At 47.6% G+C, this 17,278-nt stretch overlaps 1 protein-coding gene across 1 annotated transcript in view; it reads right to left on the bottom strand.

The window, feature by feature from the left end:
* The window catches only part of COL13A1 (collagen type XIII alpha 1 chain), a 61,077-nt gene extending 60,059 nt beyond the window's left edge, over positions 1–1,018 (bottom strand). Inside the window, exon 1 of the mRNA XM_055819978.1 lies at positions 998–1,018. The gene's annotated coding sequence lies outside the window, so the exon portion shown is untranslated. The remainder of the gene's footprint in view (positions 1–997) is intronic.
* Positions 1,019–17,278: the final 16,260 nt, after the last annotated feature.

Genomic DNA, 17,278 nt, shown 5'->3' with positions numbered 1-17,278 from the left:
CTCTTAAATGCTGCTTTCCTCCAGAGCTGAGCTCAAGCTGAACTCCCTCATGGTTTGGGGTAAAAGCTGATTTTGTTTCTCCTGGCTCTATTGTGGCTGGTGCCTGAACAGGAAGAGCCAGAGGCTGGGGCTGAACTGTATCAGTTCTCCAGCAAGTACCTGGTGTCGCAGTGCTACATGACGGCACTGTGTCTGGTATGTGACTGCGCCGCATTACAGCCCTCCAAGCAATAATAGCAAAGGGGAGGCCCTGGTAGGAAAACAAATAAATGCCAGATGTTTATAAGGAAAGGTTGCCTGTGACAGGGAGCCAGGAAAGAGCACTCACAGTGGATGGTACCATGTAGGCTGTTTACAAAGTCATACAAAGCTGCCTGAAGCTCCCACGTTGGAGCTGGAGGAGCATGAAAGGCAACAAGCAGCTTCTGTCCTGAGTCAGGGGTAGAGCCAGCAGCACATTTTGGGTTTTGTTCATTAGGAAACTGTTACAGCTGTTGCAGTCTCCAGGTGAGTCGCAGCCCAGGGAGCCATCAACAGGAAAGTATGCAGCTGTAACCCCCTAATGCACACTCCTTCCTCACTCATGACTATCTCTCTCAGATGCAGATACTGTTATTATGGACTTTTCCATTTGTCTCAGAGTGACTTAGGCCTTTTAAATCCTGCTGCAATTAGCAAGCCCCATCACCAAGAATACTGCACACGGTGCCTCTTCAACCAGACCCTCAAGCTGACAAAGGCATCTTCAAAAATAGTGTGTTTCCCACATGCAGGAAGGTTCATAGGGATTATGTTACCCTTAAGTTTGGTCCTACAAAGCTCCTGTGGTCCCTGTTCTGTTACAAGCCATGTCCTGTTTACAATATGCTATTCTACATCACATTTGCTATGTGAGATCACTACCTTCTCCCAGCTTACGCACCCTCAAGGTCTACTGATGAAAGTACTGCCAGACAGAGAGCATGAGGGAACAAAAAAGAAAGAATGAAGTACTTACCGGGAGTCCTGGTCTTCCTGTAAGGCCCTGAAATAAAATGCACAGAAACGGTGAAAGTTAGCTTCAAACTCTGAAGGGAGGGCTCGATAAAGAGATGAGATAACATGTAAGGTTTTAGGAAATAGAATGGTTAAAAAGCTCCTTGACCATCAGCTCCGACTGCTTTGGTGTCCTAATCTCCTGTTTATGAAGTTTTCTTTCCTTTGAGCATGGCTCTACCCACAACTCTGCATGAGCTCTGAAGGTATCTGCAAGTCCACGGAGAATGAGCTAATTACAGGGCTTTGACTTTCTTCCTTAGTTTCCATCTGCTAAATATTATTTTTTCATGTATGGAATTGCTGCAGTTGCCACAGAAATGTTGCATGTTCACAAATGGGAAAGAAAATGTCCGTGAGAGGATCTTTTCCTTCGGATGTGGTCCAGACAGCGAAAGAGTCTGGGAACCTCAAGACTATTGCACGATTTCATCATTTCCTTCCTTCCTTTGCCCCTTTTAGTCCCAATCTCACCAAATTTCTTACATGACTGCGGGTTGCCCTTGCCTTCACCAAAGCCTTGACTGACTTCAAGAATAACGATGGGAGCGTCTGTTGGGCAAGAGGAGAGCATGAAGGGCTCTTTTGCTGCTGGGGTTCTGCTCATCCATTTCCGTGGCTTTTCTCCTGGTCATCCTAGACTACAAGCAAGGCTCAGCACATTTCTAATGAGTATTTCTGCCGTCCCCACACCCAAGCTGACACCAGCACCAGGGGCTAAGCCCTGCTGTCCAGCATGTTGTGTTTCGCAAGCTGGGAAAACAACCCAGGAGAGAGATGTGGGGTCATCAGCACTTTGGGGTTGCTATCTGGAATGATGCATATGACAACCAGCCAGGCAGGAGCCCAGGTCTGTTGCTTATAAACATGAGTTTCCATGCTGTTTTAATCACAAGAAATATGGGGTGAGGGGGTGGGGGGAATAATTCCTATGGCGACATGGAGGACTCTGCTTGACTCTTCAGCGGTGAACTTTTGCTCATGGTGACTAAGCCAGTCTTGCTTGCCAGCCGATCAGAAACCCAAGAGGTCCTGAATGAGGCGAGGGTGCTGTTAGCCCAAGATAAATTCCGCTTTGGCTAACGATGTTTGGTCTGCCCAACTTCCTCTTGTTATTTCCATTGGCTGTAGCATTCCTCACAGCCTGTCCTGAAAATCTGTGTGCAGAGACAGGTTCAGGGGTTGCAATAAGCCGGGATACAGTAGCATATATTGTCAGCACTTCTCTGGTGGTCCCATGTGTTTCTGCCAGGCTTCAATGTTTCATTATGATATTAAGTTTCTAACCCTTATGGCTACAGAGGAAGCCTGGAGTATGCGTCTTCCTCACCCTGCAAAGGCGCAGACTGCTCTCCAGGAGATGTCTGTATTGACCTATTGATTTCTCTCTAATTTATCACAGCAATAATAGAAATGCCAACACCACTACCAATTTTGTGCCTGCTCCACCCCTTTTAGCGCCTACATATGCATGCTCAGGGTGGAGTAGTAGGGACAGCCCTGGATGGATGCCACTTGCAGCCCCCTCCAGAGCAGTGCTTTCCTCCCAATAACCCAAAGCTAATGCTGAAATACATACTTCAGCAGCCTCCTGAAAGCCCCTGGGATAAGCTATCGCTGAAGGTTTACATGGATCAGGGCTTCCAGCTGTAAAACGCTTTCAGACCTTTTGGCCTAGAAGGTGCAACTTTTTGGAAGATTGTTGTCATTAAATCAGGCTGTGCTCGTATATATGTGGGAGTTCAGTCTGTAGCATTTCGACTTGATGAAAGGGGAAAATAGGTTGTGCAGCAACTACTTCTCAGAACATCATCTGCAAACTGTTTAAGACATTTTTGCATGAGCAGACAAAAGATGACTACCGTATGTTTAACTTCTCATGTTTCTTCACAGAAACCCAGTATAGTTACTCTATTGTATACGAATATAAACCGTTTCCTCTGGAAGGACCGTGCTAGAGACAATATAGTGTTTCTTTATAATCCTGAGAGATGTCGATACATGGCTTCATTCCTTGCATTGCTTCTTCTGGTTCACTGTCAGTCTCTTAATAGCTGTAAGAAAATTTCTGCAATAACCTAGCTATTTTCCTGAAGCCTAAATCGTCTGTGCTGAGGTTTTGCATTAGCTAACATTTGAAAAGGAAGCTGTCAACACAGTTTTTCCTCTAAAATTGATAGCTGTGCAGCTATACTTGAAGGCCCAACAGTTCAGCAAGCTTGGGTGAGTAGCAGGGAACAAGTCCCTACGGCTCAGCTCCTGCCATGTGTTTGCGATCTATCTTTCCCTTTTTCACAAACACATCTCATTCAGCATGTGGCATCCAATGCATGTGGAGCTCATACAGCCAGTTCCCCTGGGGTGTGTGGTGCCAACGGGTAACATGCAAATATCTGCTTCCCTCACGGTTGCCATGACCCCATCCCTGCGCTCCCTCTGTCTCACTCGTGGAAGCTGCGAGACAGTCAAAAGCAATCCCACCCCAGTACTGGTCCTGAACACCCACAGTACTTGCTGTTTGGGAGATCCCAGAGTGCCAGGGGTGCAAAGGTGGCTGCCGCACCAGACACCACAGACAGAAGACTTTGCTAGTTCATGCCCCGCAAACTCTGTGTCAGCAGCTTCTAGAACCATAGAGGTTGGGTACTTACAGGTGGACCTGAAAGAGAGAAGAAAAATAAACAGTAATTAATATTTTTAATACAATAAACCCTAACAAGAATGGTAAATCCTAACAAGAAGGGGTAGATAAACACATTGTAACATTTTTGGGGGTTGATCCTGATGCTACTCCCATTTGCTCATGCACTTTCACCAACTCCCTGCTAATTAATTAAGGTATTCCCACAATTAGCAGCACTGCTTACAGTGACTATGAGTGCAGGGCAGCCTCTGAAAGCCCTGTAAGTCAGGCTCTTGACACCATTACATTCCTTTTCAGTCCTTTACCATACAGGGGTCCCCTCCACAAGTGTGATAGCACTGACTGTGCAGGACTCATTACTTGTGTGACTCCCCCTTGCACCCACCTTGCACTCCTACCCACCCGTTGGGATTGAGAAAGTTGAATCTGGGGAGGTGAGACCCACTTTGCTGCTAAAATGCCTATGCATTTTTCACCAGCTTTGGTAACCTTGCAAAGGCATGAAAAGGTTAACAGCAAACCACAGCTATTAAACACATCAGGTATCTTCTCTTTAGTACAAGCTAATTTTCCCTTTTGCTCCTGCCTCTGCTCCCATAGGAGCCAATCTGACCTCTTGGAGGAAATTCCCTCAAATCCTTTGGGTTTGGTTTGGGTTTTTTTGAAAGCTTTTTGGAACCTGCCAGCATGAAGCACTGCATCTCCTTCATACAGAACCGATGTACAGTATATATCAGGGCTTAAACAGCACATTTCTTTCATCAGTTCCCAGAAAATTCCTCAAAATCCTGACAGATATTGTGTGTGTGGAAAGAAACCCCTGGACTCACTATTTTGTGGTTTCCTCTCTGTGGGAGAAGCAAGACACACCATACAACTGTCAGGGGTTTCTACATTTTCCATACTTTATAGACATTCTGTTTTCTTTTTTTTTCTCCTTTATGTAAAGTGCCAAGAAGTAAGACTAAGCAGTATAACAGGCGAGCTGACAGATAACAGGCAGCAACCTCTTCTTTGCACGGGAGGCGGATGTCACAGTAAGCACCTGCAGAATACGTCGTCATCCTTAAAATGCCCCTGGCTGAAAGTCCATAAAAGAAACTGGAGACTCTGGATGAACAAACATTTTCCGCATTAGGAGTGTCTCTCACTTAGCGTGACTCTTTCATACCAGAGACTTCAGCAAATGGTTTGGCTATCAAACTTTGGTGACCTAAAATCATACTGTCAAATGCCACTCTTAGACTTTTGCTCAGCTTTCACTGTGGTTGATCAAAGGAAGCTACCTCTAAGGGGTACCTTTTGGTTAAAATAAATAGTAAAGCTTACCACTTTCACGGTGACTGACAGACAGAGCTAAGGCTGACATTCACAGTCAGAAGGCTCAACAACTCAAAACAACTCCACCTAAATTTAGGACAGAAGTTGCAGCAGGGACACTGATTTGGTTGATCTGACAATTGCCCATGACTGATGTTGGTGCTGAGGTCTCTGTCCTACTTGGTATGCCAAGTCTAAACAACAAAATGATTTCTGATCAGAGTTCCTCTTCGAGGGCAAGGTCAGACTCAGATCCAGGATTCCTAATTTATGCCAGAGTGGGAGAAAAAAAAAAAAAAAAGGTTTCTGAGTCTGGCTTGGATGACAATAAAGTTCTGTGAGAGAACTGTTTTGGAGAGATTTTGTTTCAGAGTGAGCACCCTGTCACAAGGTCAATGCTTATAGCTTGCCAATACACGGACTTTATTTCCATTAGCAACACTATAGACCCTTATTCACCCGCCTACCCGTCTGCTGCGCAGGTTTGGGGCACTTGTGGATTGCATGAACCAAACTGTTTAGCTAACACTAAAAGGAAAATATAAAGGCAAGCAAACCCTGAGCCATCTCTGTCCTTCCAGACCGAACGCGACCAGACAGCAGCACAGCCTCTAATGGTATTGCAATACTGCCGAGAGAAAACAGCTTTTGTTTGCTCCAGAAGCTACATCCGCAGAGCAGAGTAAATCAGTGATGCTGGCAGCTCTGGGCCCATCAGGCCACGCACCCCACACAGATCAAAGGCAGGAGGCATATTGGAGGCCCATCTTTGTTATATGCCCTCTATAAAATTAATGGTATGGGAAGGGGGGTTGCGCAGTCTTATGTAAACACACATCAGTGAGCTGCAGGAACAGAGTCTTGGCTGCAATAAGTCAATCAGTAGAGACCATCCAGGGACTGCGCTTCAAATGCTGGGGCTGTCTGTGTGACTCAGGAGAAAGCAAAGCCCTCAGATATAGTAAATTCTAAAAGCAACATCATCTTGCATGGGCTGGAGGGGAGGAAAGATGTCCCAAGAACAGTGGGGAGGGAGGAGGTGCTGCTGCATAAGCTGTTGTAAAAGCACTAGGGATTTTACAAAGTGAAATAATGCTTCAGCAAAGTGGATTTGTCATGTTCTGTCACAGTGATTAATGAGAAGGCCTAGCAGAGCTTCTAAAGAGGCTGTCTTTAATATAACAAGAAGTAACTTAACGCACATTAGAGGAAAGAGTGGGCAAAGGAGGGACGGGATCCTCAAGCCTCTGCTCTCAACCGCTCTAACCACTGATGGCTGGGCTAAGCCAGCCTCTCCCAGGCAGCACCAGCTATGCCACGTGTGCAGCACACCTGGCTTGGCCCTGGCCAGGGATCTGGCAGAGCGGCCCTGGCCTGGTCAGGGATGCTGGCAAACCTGCAAACCAAGGGAGCAAACTTACAAGTTGATGAGGCTGCACAGGACCCTTCATGAAAGCAACGTGAACTGCAGCAGAGCCACCACATGCAACACCACTGTGTGTTGCCCCCCATGCTCCCCAGCTCCTGCAGTCCCTGCCAAATTGGGGCAGCTGTGTAGAAAGAGGCCTGATTGCCCCTGCATAGGCCAGGTCTTGATGGTAGTGAACTTCAAAGAGCTCCACAAACAACCAAGAGCCAACAACCTGGACAGCCACAAGTGTAAATCACACCTATGGGGGTTCCTCCTCTTCCATGTTTACAACAGGCTCCTTTGGGGTGAGACAGAGGTGGTGCTGCTTAGATGAGCTACATCCTCTTTCAATAAACAGTAAGGGACAGCAGAGCAGGGATCAAGGCTACCATGAACATTTCTAAGCCCATTTTGTAGCTAAGCCCAGCCATCAGACAGACCCAGAGCTCCCAGATCACCAAATTCCCCAACCTAGCACAGAACAGTAGTCTACACTTATAAGTAGAACCTCCAGATCTGGTGTGTTTTGAACCTGATCTTGCCAGGACCAGAGCAATACTGGTGCTGGTGTGCAGGCTCCAGCACAACGATCTGCCCATGACAAGCAGCTCAGGAAGCATCTCTCCATGCTGGCCTCTCTCTGAAAGGCACTGGAGGGCTGTAAGCAACTGCAATTGCTGTTTATCCAGCTGTGGGGCTTGTTGAGCAGTGGGGGGTGGGAGGAGGGGATAGAGCAAACGTGTCAGCAGTGGATGAGTGGGAGGAAGCAGTGGCCTCCTGCAAAGAAGAGACCTCCAGAGCACCTTTGAAAATGAACATTGAGAAAACAAAGAATTCTTCTGGGGGTACCCGGGGTCCCTCCAAACATATGGCCTCTGGCAATTAGCACCATCTGCACTGTCCCTTCTCAGCTGCACTGGCTTTCATGCAGATAGAAACTTCCCTTAAAGACGCTTTGCCTTCCCTGTAGCCCAAGTGAGAAAATGAGCAGCCATGGTCTGCAGACAGGATGAGTCCAACTTATTGCACATACAGAGGGGCCACACCTGTGAGGAACAACAGGGCTATGCCACAGAGCCTTCTGCTCACTTGTCCTTCCCCGTGGCCCATTCAACCGCTAACTAAAGCAGAACTACAATGACCCCTTTTCCGTCACCCACACAAAGAGATAAAAAGCCATCCTCCACACCGTAGCCTCTTTGGGCTCAGAAGAGGGGATGCTTAGTTTTGTAAGTGGGTCATATTTATAATAGTCTGGAAAGTTCCATGTCCCAGAATATGAGATCTTAAAAGTGGGACAGTATTAGAGCGGGTCAGTGTGGTGTGAGATCTTCTGCTGATGGCAGAGATATCCTCCAGCTTCGGAGACAGCAATGCTTTCTGGACTGATAGGATCATTGAAACAATCTCATCCATTTAAGGGCATTTCCTGATGTCTGGAAAAGTATCCGTTCTCAAAAGGCTTTCAAATGCTGTTGCTTAATTTTTTTCCCCTCTATCTTTTTAGATTCAGGCTGTCCACTGTCTGCAATGCGGTTGTCTTGCAGCCTTCTCTAAAAGCTCACATATGAGGGATTATTTTTCTGCTCTATAGCATACACAAGATGAGAATGACAGAGAGAGAAAATAAAGACATTATTGTTGCTTACTTGGGTCATCCTCACTACAAACTCCAGCAGAAGGGGAGATATAAACATGTAATTGATCCATGTGAGGAAATCCAGCCATTTCACAGACCCAGAAGGCAGCCTTAGCGAGTTAGAGAGATACAGTTACTTCCTGACATTCAGGACTATGTTAATTGATAACAAGATACCTATGTCCAGGCAATTAGTTATGAAATGCTGATTAAAATGTCAGCAGCCGGAGCACGACCTTACCCAGGGTGGCAGTGATCCCCTCGTTCATGGCTCCACGGGCCTTCAGTGCAGCATGACCCCATTTTAGAGCAGGCAGACCCCAGCTAGGTGCATGGAGCCCAGATGCTGAGTTTGGCCTTTTTTAAAGACTGGCCATGCTGCAGTTTTCATGCAACAGATCCAGGGTACTCACAGTCTCTTAGAGACATCTTCCCTACCTTCATCAGGGAACAAATGATATGGGAGGAGGTGGAAGGAGCATTGACTCAGATAGCTGCAAATGAAAAGGCAAAAATTCCCTGTGCCTTGTCATAATTCAATATTATTAGTTGTAGGGGAAATTAAAGACAGCACGTATCTCCAAAACAACAAGAAAAATTTTAAACAACAGTGATTACCCAAAATACACCCTCCAGAAATTTTGCTTCAGGTTTTGCCAGCAACAGCAGACAATATAAGTGCATAATTCCCTCTGGAGAGCATGAGTCCCTTGCAAAGGTCAGGCCCCTCTGTCCCCAAAACATCTCCCTTCCCAGCTACACCCTTGCAGAGTGGCAAGAGGTTCTCCAAAGGATCGCAGAAATGTTGGACAGCAAAAAGGCTATCAGGGTTTCACTGCCAAAAAATGTGACCAACGCTAAGCTGAGGCACCAGGTTATGCCAGTCACTCAGGCTTGCCTCCGAAATCAAACCCATGACATCACCGAGACTCGGCAGTTAATATCAGCAGCTGTTGAGGATAAAAGTCACTGCTCAGGCACTCTGAGCATCCCGGTACACCACCACCAACAACACTAGCCTCTGCCAAGGAGACGGCCTCAAGCACAGCACTGAGAGAAGTCCATGGGAAGCCATGCCCAAAGCGAACAACAAGGTGGAGCCTCTTAGAAAGAATAACATCAATAAGCAGCAGTCTCAAAAATAAAAGAGAGGGCCTGATAGTGGAGTTAAGTCACAGACTCTAACTGCATCTCCAAGAATCTGCTTGTTTCAAGAAACATCTATAAGGATGACAGGAGCCAGTCGGCCTCCAGAGCCAGAGGAATCTGATGAGGAAAATCTGGGCCATTGGCATAATCCCAGTGAGCCCGTTAGGCCAATTAAAGTGCTCAAAGATGAGAGTTCAACAATAGACAAACAGAAATAATCTCACAAACATTTGGGAGAGCCCCTTGTGGAAACAAAGGGCAGGAAAGGGCCAAAAGCAGATGGCTCACACGGTGCTGGCTGCACCCGGGATGAATACAGCACCTCCGGCACTGCTGGGGGAGAGACGGTGGGATGGCCAACACGGGGCAGAACAATGCTCATTTCAGGCAGGCATCCATGGGTCAACAAGCTCTTTCCAAGCAGCAAACAATTGCATTTGTCCCTGCCATGCTGAAGCACTTAGCACCACAGAAAGCAGAGAAAACAGGGCTGGGAAGGGCCCCTGGGGTCAGCTCGCCCAGTGGGTTTTCACGCTTCGGATCTGGAGGCCCCCTCAGGGTTTTCCAGTAGCGGTATGGACCCCTGGACAGTAAATTGAAACCCGATGGTGGCAGGCTCACTCCGCTCCTCCACCTTCTGCCAAAAAGCCAGCGTGCCCCCAGGCTCATGCAAACCGCCAGCAGAAAACCGCTGCTCTTGACTATCCCCTTTCTCTTCCCCTTCTGCCTCCCCTGAGCAAACCGAACAGAGATTAAAGGATTCCTGGGGAATGAGCGGGACAGAAAATTGAGGAGGGAACCTCTTCAAAGCAACCAAAGGAGGAAAAATCTCTACCTAGCCCATTTGGCCAAATATTTCTCTAACCTGTTGCTGTCCTCTGGGGATGGAGACATCGCACTTTTCCCTACTAATCCAGTCGAAGCGATACCCATGCCCTGACTTATAAGGCCATATTTATTATCTTTCTTAGAGACTACCCAAAATTTCCAGTGTTGTTGTTTAAATCAGTCAATGACCTCTGATGCACAGCAATCCCAAAGAACAGCTTTTTATATATCTTTCCTTTTTGCGGTTACCTTTTATGTGTTTGAAGTCTGCTGTCCTGTTCCCCACAGTCTTGTCTTGTCTTTAGACTAAACAAAACCTCAGTCTTTCCGCAGAGGCCATGTTTTCTGGACCTCTAGTCATTCTTGTTGCTCCCCCTCAGCGGTCCGTTTGCCTCTTGAAGTGTAATTCTCAAATAGCAACCTGCTGAACGCCTTGCCACGTGAGTCAATGGCAGACAACCTGGTGAAGGCAGAAGGCATGGTGTCTGTTTACCTTATCCACAGGGTCTTAATCACAGAGTGAAACTGAGTTCCTCTCTGTCACCTCCTCTGCCTTGCCCTTATCTTCTGAAACATCACTTGTCCTCTATGAGCTCTCAAAGGCTCGGAGATTTCTTGCAGCATTTCTCTAAGAAGCCAGTGTCCTCACTGCCTGGTGTGACTGGCTGTCATGCTCCAATGAGAAGGAAGGTCTCCTCCTCACTCGCAATGAACTACAGCATTTTCTTGGTGTCCTTGATAGTCCCACCTCCCCCTAAGCTTTCAGATTTTCATCTTGCATACCCATTCACTTTCAATCCTTCCAGCTTTACTTTTCTTCTGCCTTGAATTTCACCTTGCTGTGGAGTTTATAATTTTCTTTAGTTGATCACTTCCTATAACTCCTTTGCACTGGGAGAGTTTCAGCTCATGCCTTTAACAGAGATTCCCTGCCAGACTGCCAAGTCTCATCGACTTCTTCCCTAGCTCTTGCTCCCCAGGTGCACCACCCCACTAATTCTCCAGCTCCTTCTGTGTTTTTGAAGTCCACCTCAAACACTTGGAATTTCCACAAGCACCTCACAACTCTTAGTCTGAAGACATACATGCCAAAGCAAAAAGCTACCACTCCAATAAAATCCTACTTTTGGCAGAGTAGATGTTTGAGAGCCTTTCTGCAGCTCCCACCCTACATCCTCTAACATCCTATTCCACAGCAGGAGTATGGATGGCAGTGTCTGAAAGCTCTGGAGATCCAAACCGGTTTGAAAACTGCAGCTGGTTATGCAGGAGAAGTCTGACATTCCTCCATTAAGGAGCTGACCGCTTCTTCAGCACTCAGTCAGGCCCTGCACAAGTCCTATTCCTCACAGAGCTGCAGAATTAGGAAGGAAATACAGAGGAAAACTAGCCAAAGTAAATCATGGCTGGGTAAAGCAAAAAAAAAAAAAAAAAAAAAAAAAATATCCATGGCACTTTTACTTCCTGCAGAAAATTTCAATCTCTCATAATGTGGTTGTTTGGGAAAGGCAGAATGTTGGAACTTACTATAGCTAATAATAATTTAAATAAATTCTCTAATTATGCACTTAAAATGCAAATGATACTTTTTACTCACTTGTCAAATGGCATAGATTTATTTTCCGCCTGTTTCATTTTTGCACTTACCAGCTGATTCTAATATCTAGCGCACTGCTATTCCCCCCCCAAGTTCTTGTTATTCTTCCCTCTTTTCCATCTGCTAACTCTTTTTTTCTTCCTTCCTTCTTCCAAAATACTTTGCAACTTTTATAACAGCAAATTCTGTCACCTACCCGGGGAAGAACAAAAGACCATTGTGTTCAATTTATCTTTTAATAGACTCCTTCCTCAAATACCTCACAGACTGCCAGTACTGTCTTCCAGACCCTGTCTCACACCCTTTTGAGTTATGAAAATGTTTGGGAGGGTCTTTCCTTTAACCAAGACATTTTTCCACCCAAGTTGATTGATAGCTCCCAGTTACCACTAATTACGCTATCAGCAGTTGGACATAAGCCTAGCCACAGTGCTCTTCCTCCAGAGGCCGGCAATGCATCCCTGTCGCTCATTATCCTCTTCTTCAAGGATGGAACAAACTGACTAATTAAAGACAACATAAATTCTTCCTTCAGGCTCTTTCCTGATTTGCTAACTTGTTCCCAAACAGAGCATGTGGAGGAGAGCAGGGCTGATGCTACTCCATTCAAAAGGAAAAAATGCAGTGGGGTTTCTGAGTCCAAGTGGGTTTGCTCAGCATGTCTTATTGTGCAGGAAGAGGAGAACATTCGTTCATCCAAATCTAGCTGATGTTTTCTTAGCACATCTCGAATGCTGAGAGGTTTGCTTAGCTTGGCTACCCCTGTGCAGGGCTGTGCCTGGTAGGAGCAAGGCTGGGGCATGGACATATGGAGACAAACCATATTGGCTAACAGGGATAAAAGGATTCATGGCTTTCCTTACCTAGAGTGAACTGAGCATGCAGATCCCTTCCATGTCGCCTCCAGTGCCGAAACCAGATGCTTTGCACAGCACACGCTATAGAAAAAGCCATCAAACTGGAAAGGCAAAAAATAACCCCAAACAACTCCTGCCTCCCTATTGAGCATGGTCTGGAAAGCACCTGTATTCTCTCATCTTCTCACTGCAGCAAATTTGACTCAATAAGTTTACCAAACTCTGTCGGGATCTCCATCTTGTTTGAGACAAAGATTTTTTTTCTTATTTAGGCATGCAGGTTGTTATTTTTTAAGGTAGTGAGAGATCCCATTATAACCTCAAGAAGAAGAGAGCACATCAAAGATGGAAAAGAGGTATTTGCCCCTGCTCCTGGAGCAGAGTAAAAATAAATTGGAGGAAAGCCAACAAAGTTTAGAAACTACTCTGAAGCTCTTCCTCCCAGTCACACGGAAAGGCCCTGAGGGCATGTGGGGAAAAGGGAGGGAAACTTCTCCAAAGTACATGGGGCGCACTGTGAACATGCACTGCAAGGTCGCATGCCTAGCAAAAAGTGTTGGGACTGCTCAGTCACTGCTAAAGAGCCCCAAGTCCTACCGAAACAGCAAGCCTTCACTGTTCTAAGGAAAAAAGAGCGAAGAGGAGTAATGAGGGCCAAATTCTGCAGCAGTTTGCTGCATGGCAAAGGCACATGGAAAAACCCATGTGGAGGAGGCAGCAATGGCTGAACGCATGCCAAACCACATAGGGCTGAGGACAGTGCATGCCCCGCACCAGCCCTCGATCCAAGAGTTTTGTGTTTGTAGCCACTTCCCATCACTGTCCCAAGAAAATCCAGGACCCTTGCCCATTAAAAGTCAAATAAATGCAATAGCAGAGCATAGGGATCTATCCAGGATGGCTTTGAATTTCGGGGAAACAAATGTTCACAATCACACCCAATAACCACCAACTCCTCCTGTTTTGCCAGAAAAAAATAACCATTTGCTACAAGCACACAGGTCATCCATAAGCAAAAGACCATCACACACATGAATTAGGGGTTAACTAAGAAATATGAGGTTACATCTTTCAGAAAAACATACTTCCTTCCCCTCTCCTTTCCTTCTGTTTTTAAGCCCGTGTTAAATCACATTGCACAGGGAATGCCGAACAGCCTTGCAATACCACAGCTTTTCCCTGGGTTTCGGACAGGTCAGGGCCAGCCACATAGCTTCCTCGTGAGCAGAGGGCTGAGACACAACTCCCTCACTGTGGCCAGGACTGGGCCACAGACCCATAAGCTCCATGGAGTGCTTTTGAGTTTTCAACCCCTCTTTTACCTGTGTTGCACTTGTATATAGTCGGTTTTAAGGGAGAATTAATCTGTAGGCAATGACTACTGTTTTGGGAGACATAACTATTCCTTCTTTGCTGCCAAAATCACTCTAATAAGGAGCTAATATTTAAAAACTAAATAAAAAGGCAGGGAGAATCCCAGCCATTGTGTGCTTCAGCTCTGTTAGCAATGAGGCCAACGCACAACTCCTAGCAGCTGCTGTTGCCTCCAGCAACATCTCCTCCCTTGGACAGCAAGGACTGATGATAGAGGAGGAGGAGGAGGAGGAGGAGGACAAGAAAAGAGCAGCCATTGGGATCTGGCCATGTCTGCCCAGCACCATATCCTGGTACCAGGTTCAGTCTCAGGAAGACCCCTTCCCAAAAGCAAAGCACAGCCCACAGTCCTACCTGCTACCAGTCGAGCCACACAGCAAGGGGAGCCTGGTGTGGATGGGATCACTGGGTGGTCCCTAGCATAGTGCACACACTGCCCGGAGCAATATCAAATCATAATAAACAAGTCCCTTGCACAAAGTTCTGTCAGTTCAGATTCCAGTTCAGTTGATATAATCTTCATCCTCTCTTTGAAAGAAAGGAAAAAAAGAAAAGAAAAAAGAAAAAACCAGACATCCTAAGGGAGAAGACTGAGGCAAGCAATGGACTGATACTGCCCGTGTGTGTCTCAGACCCCCTGGTGTGGGGAAAATGTGCTGTTAATCAGCTGCCCCCCTGGGGAATATGCTGATTTAATTACCTCCTGCTTGCACAGTCCGGCTGCAATGCTGCTCCCACAAAACATTGCATAGGGAAGAAACAGATACTGAGTGTCAGAAGCCAGGCTGGAACAGGATGGGTGAGCAGAGCAGGAATCACCCCAGCTCTGTTTTGGGGAGCAATGGGGTGTATTGGTCCAGGGAGACTGTGTGAATGGGCTGCCTCTCAAACCCATACGTTAAAGAAGTAGATAGCATCAAAAGGCATATCACCACCCCACCAGTATCACAGGCAATGCAGAGGGGATGGATGCACCAAAGAGTCACCTTTCCCCTATCTGAAACACGACCTTATTTTGGGGGAAACACAGCAAAGAGATGCAATGGGCAACAAGGGGGTTTCCATATAGGAACAGGGAAGCACAGCCAGATGAAATGAAGGGGAGATGCCCAGTTAGCAGGTGTCAAGCCACAGCCCCTGCTCCCCACCGGCTGCATGGCAGAGACCCTGCACATGAGCATATCTCTCTAACCCTCCAATTGTCACACCCCTGGCATTTTGCAACATTAATCTGGGATATGTTGGAGCATTGCTCCAATACAGGCAAATATTTTCCAGGGTTTATGTTTCACAGTGCTTATGAATGTCAGAGGCAGTGCACAGAGGGGCAGAGACCCGGTCCAGCTTCTGGAAGGGAAGAGTTGTGCCGAGTGCACCCACTCACAGAGCAACTCACTAGACAGTTTCTCTGCAGTGGCTTCAGCACGAGATGTGGGTTTCTGCTCTCCCACCTAGGGGACATCCAGGATGTTTAATAATTAATGGCTGTATACTTGCCTGCGAAGGCCAGCGCAAAAAGCGTCGCTGCGTCTTTAACGGCTGCCAGCGATGGGAAACTCATTGGAGTGTGTGTTCGGAGGGGAAGAAGGTTAAGATGATTAACTGGTGCTAACAAGTTTAGGATGTGGAAGAAGTATTTTCTTGGACGTCCATCAAAGAGAGGATTGAATGTTCCCTGGCGGGGGAGGCAGGGGGGCGGGCGGTATGTGTTTAACAGATGAGGTTTCTGCCTCCCAAAGCCTGCCCAGCCCCGCATGATGCAACCTCTCTCTTTTAAACGCTGCATTTCCCTCTGTACCATCAGCCATACCTGTGGCCCCAGCCTGGCACTGAGGCTGAAAGGCAATCAGGGGGAAGGAAAGCTGCCCCTCCACCCTTCCTGTCGATCTGTGCCCTGGGACACCCTTTGGGCACTGGCAGAATAGCCTGGGCCTCGGTCCTCACAGGGCGAAGGCGCAGGCAGATGCCCAGAAGAGCCAAGAGGGAATCGGGTATCACCCGCACCGAAACCCAATGCGCCAGAGAGAGGGGCACCTCCTGGGCCTCTGCAGCCCCACTGTAAAACCCCACTCCCTGCCTCACCACAGGGACACCAAACAGAGCCATCCCTACAGCTGGCCGGGCCAGCAGCCTGCTTTTTACCTCCCCATTGCTCTCAAGTGCATGGTGGCAGCTAACATTAGTGCCAGAGCAAAGTCCCCTTGCAAACAGCTTTGGAGTGAGCCACTTGGCGCCTGCAACATCTCCCTTGGCTTGTCCTGGGTATTTTTGGTGCTCTTCGCCGGCTGGCGGGCGCCCACGCTTTGCGCAAGGGGCTTGGACGCTGCCAGGCACCATGCCCCGCCGTCGAGCCTGGCGGCCAGTGCGACTCGCCCTCATTCCTCCGGCCGCCGCAAAGCTGCCAGGATGGGCAGCACACGCGAGACCCACATCACGGGGCCCGGACGTGCGTCAGCAGCTGACGCAAACCAGCCCGGCCATGTGCACACAGCCCAGGCCTGGGAAAAATCCTCCACCCCGGTAGTGCGCTCGCACTGAATCAAAGCCGTCGCCATACAGTAGCAGCGCAATGTGCTCTTTGGGTTTCCCCAGCCAGCTGGGATGTTTTTGCCTTGCTTTGTCAAGGCACTGATTTATGCCCATATGTACCATATACATTGTAAGCACAGGCACGCAATGGTATAAACACTTCTACCAAACATCTGTATACAAACCCATCAAATATGCAGAAGCTCCCTGCTGCAGCCCTCGACACGTGTCCCGGGTGCCCCACAGGCAACCTGTCGGCCCCTGGTCTGCATGCAGGGTGCCATTCACCACTCGACCTGTTATTCAGATGCGGCCTGGCAGGGACAGTAAAGGTCACAGTGGGACCTTTACTGATATAAATCGGCACAGCCACAATGCTTTTCTCCTGCGCTGATCTGTGCTTCAGGCTGGAGCCTGCCACAGCAGGTATTTGCTCCTGTGCAGTGTTGTGCATCCATTCCTCCCTCCAAAATGTCTTTCCCACACATTTAATCCTTGACGTCTTTCTCTGCACCATAACCTTGGTCTGGGGAAAAGGTTAGTTTACCCCTGGTTTTGGATGGAGGATGGCTGTATCGAACAGCCAAGGCTTATCCAGGGCTGGGATATAACCTCTGAGGCACAATATGCAAGCACCATTAAAGTTAATGCACACCTGGACACAAACGTTCACCTGTTTGCACCTTTGGGGAGAACTCAGCCTCCAGAAAAAAGACCTGAAGCCATTCTGAGCCTGAGAGAATTTCCTTCCACCTTCCAGCCAGTTTAAAATAAGAAAGCACATAAAAGGACAAAGAGAGGGGTCCTGGGGCATGTAGGACACAGGCCTGAACATGGCAAGAGGCATTATACAAACAAGCAGACGAATGTAAACAAACAGACCACCCTCTTGCAG

The sequence above is a fragment of the Falco peregrinus genome, chromosome 1, assembly GCF_023634155.1.
Source record: "Falco peregrinus isolate bFalPer1 chromosome 1, bFalPer1.pri, whole genome shotgun sequence".
Taxonomy (NCBI): domain Eukaryota; kingdom Metazoa; phylum Chordata; class Aves; order Falconiformes; family Falconidae; genus Falco; species Falco peregrinus.
The sequence above is the reverse complement of the archived record's forward strand: the minus strand, read 5'-3'. Positions and strand labels throughout refer to the sequence as shown.